This window comes from Bubalus kerabau, chromosome 2 (assembly GCF_029407905.1).
Source record: "Bubalus kerabau isolate K-KA32 ecotype Philippines breed swamp buffalo chromosome 2, PCC_UOA_SB_1v2, whole genome shotgun sequence".
Classification (NCBI taxonomy): Eukaryota; Metazoa; Chordata; class Mammalia; order Artiodactyla; family Bovidae; genus Bubalus; species Bubalus kerabau.
The window spans coordinates 27,980,942-27,988,241 of NC_073625.1; the positions used below are offsets into that span (position 1 = coordinate 27,980,942).

At 41.2% G+C, this 7,300-nt stretch overlaps 1 long non-coding RNA gene across 1 annotated transcript; it reads left to right on the forward strand.

The window, feature by feature from the left end:
• Window positions 1–2,231: 2,231 nt before the first annotated feature.
• LOC129643148 (uncharacterized) lies at window positions 2,232–6,050 on the forward strand. The gene is made up of 2 exons (XR_008710110.1): window positions 2,232–3,312; window positions 5,703–6,050. It is a non-coding gene; the product is annotated as an uncharacterized LOC129643148 (long non-coding RNA).
• Window positions 6,051–7,300: the final 1,250 nt, after the last annotated feature.

Here is a 7,300-nt window from a genome sequence, read left to right on the forward strand (position 1 = left end):
ACTTTTCCAAAGCTCTGTGGGTGATTTGCAACATGCAGCCAAGATTAAGAAATAAGTTTAGTAAAGGCAAACAGAGAACAGCTGATTTGGTCAGTGACTATACCGCCTTTCGTGTGGCTTGTAATTTTAATCTGTCAGAGGTGCTGGATGTGTGGTGCTAGTGCTGGGGGGTCAGGCTGTTAGATCAGAGATCAAGGTGAGCCTGGACGCCTTCCTTAGTAACAAGCATGTGTAGTTCACATGACTGGGACTGCCAGTCAGCCTGCTGTCTTAGGAAGATTGTTGACTGGCTCAGGGGCATTTGGAAGGTACTCTAAGAAACTATATGTCTTGGAAAACTGGACTCAGTAAGAGCTAGGCACTCTCAGGCCATTGGAAGAAGCTTCCAGTGGTTTAGAATAGGGGTCCCCAGTCCCCAGAATCAGGCCACACAGCAGGAGGTGAGCAGCAGGGGAGGGATATATGCATAACTATTATCTGAATATATATATACACGTATGTCTGTATTTTAAAGAGAATGAGGGAGACCAAGGCTTCCCACTGATTCTGCATTATGATGAGTTGTGTAATTATTTCATTATATATCATGGTGTAATCAGAATAGAAATAAAATGCACAAAAATGCAATGCATTTGAATCATCCCCAAACCATCCCCCTTCCCCCACCTGAGTCCGTGGAAAAACTGTCTTCCATGAAACCGTCTCTGATGCCAAAAGGGCTGGGGACCACTGCTTTAGAACACCTCGGGTTATCCCTCGACACCGGGGACGTATCTACGCTTAGAACATTTCAAGTATGATAAGTGTACGTTGGGCAAAAAACTTAAGTAAAAAAATGCAGTTCCATTCTGTAGTTATAACTTGAAATGACTTCTCTGTCCCTATATAGATCACTTAAGTTGTGAGACTGTTTATAGCTGAACTGCTGACACATTTCTGGGACGAGCCCAGGAAGGCTCACAGCCCATACTGGTCTAGACCTACTACCCTCCTCTGGGAGTCAGGGCAGTCTGCTTGAAATAATCTGGGGCTAAAAGAAGAAAAGGTAAGTGACCTCACTGCAGTAATTGTCTTAATCTTGGATAAAGAAAAGGAATTGGGATAGAGGAGATAATAAATTCATGGAGAATGGGCAAGTGGTTTGAAACTTTGATTTCTTGGAGTGCCTGATTAGAATGTGATAAATGCCATCACTGGTACACTGAAGTTGAAAAGCACATGGATGGGAAATGAAGAAAGTTGGAGAAGGTTGCATTTTATCTGTCCTGACAGATGGGAAAGTATACAATGGAGTGGGACATTTGCCCTGAAGAGAACCAAATGTGAGATGAGAAACTCACCGCAAGTGAGAGGAATTATGTGCAATAGATAAATGTGGTACAGTAACAAAAAGATTGAATTTAAGTATTACATGTTAAAATTTAAGTTGGTATATCTACTGTCTGCAAGGTAAGGTTCCAAATGCTTTATATGCATTACCTCATCTGAGTCTTCTGACTCTGAGATAGATGTTTTTGTTTTATTGAGTCAAAAATATGCTAAAAACCTAGAGATAGTGTTACAAACTCTTGAAAAACCAGGCTATTCATTTCTTTCCACCCAGATTGTATCTCCTTAAAGGTATTCAGTGAGATCTGAGATTGACTGGAGGGGAAGGTGTGGGAAGTTGAGTAAAGATATGAAAGTGAAATCATGTTTCTCGAAAGAAGCAGTTGAGGACTTACTTCCCTGTTGGTCTGGGTCAGGGAACTAGATCCCGTATGTTGCCGCTGAGGGAAAAAAAAGATCCTGCATGCCTCAATTAAGACCCATAAGACCCAGCCCAACCAAATGAGTAAATAATTTTTTTTTTTTTAAAGAAGCAGTCGATGGAGATTTAATGTAAAATTGTTTTCCTGGAAAGTATTTATGTATTTGTATAATATTTTGAAATGTTATGTAAGCTTTTTTTCCCCCTAAATGAGTACTTAGTTTTGTGTTCATCCTAATGAATATTCTAACCTGCTAAAGATTACCCTGTATTTGTGGGTGTTGTTTCAGATAGTAGTACTGTGGTGATTCCAGATGCTGGTGGGTTTTCTCTTTGAAAAAGGGAGTGGTCTAAGCATTGTTGTTCAGTTGCTAAGCTGTGTCCATCTCTTTGTGACCCCATGAACTGCAGCACACCAGGCTGCCTTGTCCTTTACTATCTCCCGGAGTTTGCTCAGACTTGTGTCCATTGAGTTGGTGATGCCATCCAACCATCTCATCCTGTGTCATCCCCTTCTCCTCCTGGCCCCAGTCTTTCCCGGCATCAGGATCTTTTCCAGTGAGTTGGCTCTTCACATCAGGGGGCCAAAGTATTGGCATCAGTCCTTTCAGTGAATTTGGTGGCAATCTCCTTATCTCTGTGGTCTGTGACATTTCTGAAGCTAAAAGCTATTTCTGTGTTTGATGTTGAGATTCAGAACTTCAAACGTGAATTTATTTCAGGGACTATAAATGTGAACTTCCTCTGAGAATATGCTTTCTTTATTTTCATTATGGAATTTCATGGCTTGTGTAGGTGGAGGTGAGGATACTAGTTTCCTGGATGATTTGGGGAACTAGAGGAGGTATATGACATACCAGCCCTCTTTTCAAACACTTACGAAAAGTACATGTGAATATCCAACAGATGTCTTGCCTTTCCTAGTCAGAGCCAGCTATATTCCCAAATGTGCCAACCTCATGTTTTATGTGAACTTCACAGGTTCACTTTGTCTCAATTTTTACTTTGAAAATCACTGGCCCCTTTAGTTGGCTCCCATTCTGTGTTCAGTCCGTCAGCAATACCTTCAATATATATCCCAGGTCAAACTCTTAACCAGGTTCCCCCTTGCCATACGAGTCTAAGCTCTTCTTTCTTACCTAGACTAACATGGCAGCCTTCTAAGTATGGCTTTCATTCTTGCCTTCCTCCATCTATCTTTCACAAAGAAAGCCCTCTCCTGAATATTCTATCTCGTCCTGTCTCATTTTCTTACCTCTTACTCTCCATTATTTCCTTTATAGCATCAGTCATTACCTGAAGTAATATTATTTAATTTATCTTTCTTCCCTCCGTGGCATGTAAACTATATCATGGCAAGGACTTTGTAAGAATGGTGAATAAGATAACCAACAAATATTTATTAGGTGATTTCTGTATGCTGGGTATCTGACATGAGAAGACAACTCAGATATCTGACATCATTAGTGGATGAAAGCCCGACCTTAGAGCTTTGGAGTACAGTTTTGTCTAAGGGACTCTTAAGAGTTGCTTTCTGTTAGTTTGCTTATTGGGCTTCCCAGGTGGCTCTTGTGATAAAAAATCCACCTGCCAATGCAGGAGACATGAGATGCGAGTTCGATCCCTGGGTTGGAAAGATCCCGTAGAGAAGGGCATGGCAACTCACTCTAGTATTCTTGCCTAGAGGATCCTGTGGACAAAGGAGCCTGCTGGACTACAGTCCATAGGGTTGCAAAGAGTCAAACATGACTGAAGCAACTTAGCACACACATAATTGCTTATTTTTATTTTTTGTAAAGATGGCAGCTCCTAATGAAATAAACTCCTCCAGTGTCATTTCGCCATCCAGTTTTACTGAGTATATCTCTCAATACATGATTTTAAAAATCTGAACTCGGTATTTTCTGTTTGTTGCTGTTGTTTGCACAGCATTTTATTCTTGCATGGATGGAATATAGTAATCCTGGCCTTAGGGGCAAAGGTCACATAAAGTTTCTGCTAACCAGAGGCTATAGCTACTAGATTAAAAAATAGACCGTTACAGGTTGAAATTGTGTATAAATTAGAAATTCTAAGAGCCATTTCCAAAATTCTCAATGGCTTGCCCATGAGTGTCAAAATCCAAATTCTCTTCAGCCCAGTTTTAGTTAATGGTTTCTCAGCTTTGAAGCACTTGCAGTTTTTCTCATTGGGTACATTTCTCTAAATGAGAGTTCTTATGCAAGGATCAGAACTCTTCTGTCATTTTAAAAACTAGGTCCAAGAGAAGAAGCTACCTAATATCATTGAGTGTCCAAAAATATATATTGGCTGGTTGAGAACACAATGGGTTCCCCCCCTACCGCAGTGGGGGGTTAGTGGCTTTTCTTTTTGTTTGACAATGCAGTCATACTTTCATAGAAGATACTTAAAGAATGTATTTTTCCTTTAGAAAAGATGTCTTTGTTTACCAGTGTTTCTCTGGTGATTTAAGAAATACTTGTAAAGTGAACGACAGACCAACAGTAAGAAGTAGAATTTAAAGGAAAACTTCAGAACTCATTAAATTATCCTCGGAGAGATGAAAAGATTCTAGAAATAGTGTGTTTCTATTAAAAATAATTTTTTTAAAGAACTTAACCATATGAAAAAACTATAGTAACGAAATTCAGATAAAGAGTTTGAAGGAAAAAACCTCCCACAGGAGAGAACAAGAAGATGAAAAATAGCTGAAAAAGCAAAGGTAAATCAATCTATTTATATCTATCTAATCCAGGAACTTTGCCGCCTGACCAGTGGGAGTTCCAAAGAGAGAACAGAAAGTAAGGGAAGGACAGGGCAATTTCAAACAAATTTTAAATGTATGGGTTTTACATTAAAGGGGCCTCTTAGAAGCCAGGATGCTGAGTGAAGACATACACACCAAGGCAAAACATCAGGGATAAAGAGAAGACCCTAACAACGTCCAAAAGGAGAGGAAATAGGGTGCAGATGTAATTTTCAGAATGGCTTTGTACTCATCAATGTTGATAGTAGAAAATGGAGGTCAAAAGGCTATAAGTAGGGTCTCAAATAGGGAAGTTAGTGAAGACTCTTAACATGGTTTTAGGGCCCGAGTCAGATAATTTTCAAGGTGTGTTTTGCAAGGCGGAGGACTGATGGAAGTTGAGCCACAGTTATGACATCAGAGCATGGGATGTTCCTCCCAGAAGGCGAGGTACCTAATGAGGTACCTAATGAGTGTGATGCTGCTGTTCCTGCTTATCAGGCTGTGTTAGGTGATTCATAGGCTTGTCTTTCAGGAGTAAATTGCCTAAAACCAGTTGTTAAATTACCTTTGTTTGGTCTTAAGTATTAACAAAAGTGTGGGCTGTTAGGTTGTTTTTAGTTCCCATTTTTCGTTTTTGGCTTCTGGGCCTGTGGGATTTTAGTTCCCTGACCAGAGTTTGAACCCGCATCCCCCGTCTTGGAAGCACAGCATCCTAACCACTGAGCTGCCAGCAAAGTCCATCAGTTCTCAATTCTTAGATAAGAAAAATTTTCCTAGTCGTTTCCAAGGGACTTCCCCTTACCATAACCAGTATATTTCTGTACATTTCATATGCAGAGATAGAGCAACATGGTGTGAATACTTCTCTGTATCTGTGGGTAGGTGGTGAGATACAGGGTCATAACAAAAATGGGATCATTTTAAAGATGCTACTTTTTTTCCTTTGTATGATCCAAATAATTAGTTCCATTTTTCTGAGAGCCATTATTCAGCCTCCTGTTTTCTTACATTAAATCAGTGTGTGTGTATGCATGCTCAGTCGTGTGTGACTCTTTTCAACCCTGTAGACTGTAGCGCACCAGGCTCCGCTGTCCATGAGGCTCTCCAGGCAAGAATAGTGGAGTGGGCTGCCACTTCCTCTTCCAGAGGATCTTCCCCACCCAGGTACTGAACCCACTTCTCCTGCGGCTCCTGCCTTGGCAGGTGGATTCTTTACCACTGTGCCACCTGGGGAGCCCTCACGTCAGTGTGCGTCTCCTTTCGTCTAAATCTCTGGAGATTCTTTTGTGTTAGTTCCCCTGACTTATTGCTCTACTGGAGCCTGCAAGCAATTATTACATTTTCAGGAATAGTGACAGTCAGCTGACATCATGTTCATACCTTGAGATCCGTCATGCTGGATGTATTCACACCACAGAAGTCAATGAGTGCTCCCCTTAGGGCTCCACACTCCCAGCTGGCTGCCAAACACTGACTCGCACACCGCTGCCCGTGTATCCCACTCTTAAAGTATTTCGTTTTATAAGTAATTTTTCAGGAAAAAAAAAAGAATTGTTGAACTTACCTGTTCATTTGCTATAAGAAATGCCATTTCTTATAAGCCCTCTAAGGTTATGAAACCAAAAAATGTTATGAAAAACATCGAGTTTTAAGTTTCCATGTGTTTGGAAACTGTGCTCAATTAGATTTTGATATTTTTCGACTCTTGTACTTTAACTCACCTGGCTGCTACTTGTGCCTTTTTTTCTTTAGCTCTATGTTTTTAACTTTGTATTTTATCCTGGAGGATAGCTGATTAACAATGTTGTGATAGTTTCATGTGAACAACAAAGGGACTAGGCCGCACACGCACATGTGTCCACTCTTTCCCAAACGCCTCCCATCCAGGCTGCCACGTAACACTGGGTAAAGTTCCCTGTGCCGTACAGTAGGGCCTGGTTGCTTATCCATTCCTTAGTTATATCTTTGTCTTCAAGATCTCACGAGCTTTTGAGTAAGCTGACTGGCTGGTGCAAAAAAGCTGATGAACTCCCGCTGGAGATCTTCTTGCCCATCTGAGTAGTAAAAGCTTCATTTGCAGTCAGCTCATTTAAATGAGAATTCAGATGATAACACTCTTATCCTCTGAGCTCATTCTGTGTTGTACTTCTGCTTATGCTTTTTCCAAAATCACCTTTCTACCTGTCCTCCAGTTTGGCTTTCAGAACATCTGACAAACACCTGAAAAAGTGCCTGGTAGCTGGTAGGTGCTTAGTATTGGTGACTTGTTATGCAATTAGACAACTGCCAAATTATATATGAGGCAATTTCTTAGTTCCCTAGGACTACATGCTGTGATAGATTATTACACACTGACGGACTTAACAGATTTATTCGCTCACAGTTCTGGAGACCAGAAGTCTGTGTTTTGGTAGGATGTGTTCCTTCTCAAGGCTGTAGGGAAAATCTGTCCCAGCCTTTTCCAGCCTCTGATATCCAGGCAGTGCTTTCTTTTCTTTCTCTCTTTTTTTTTAAGGTGGTCCTTTCTTACAGCTGCATTGCTCCACCCCTGCCCCATCTTCAAATGGCCTCCTTCCCCTCCTCCGTGTCTCAGATAAGGACACTTGGCATTGGATCTACTACCCATGGAGTTGCCTAGATCTGCAAGGACCACATGGTCACAGTCACAGGTCCTGGGAATGAAAGCATGTACATACCCTGTTTTTTTTCTGGTTGCACTGGGTCTTTGTTGCTGTGAGTGGTTTTTCTCTAGTCATGTCAAGCGGTGTTGCGTATCTGTGTTGTGGTGCATGGGCTTCTCA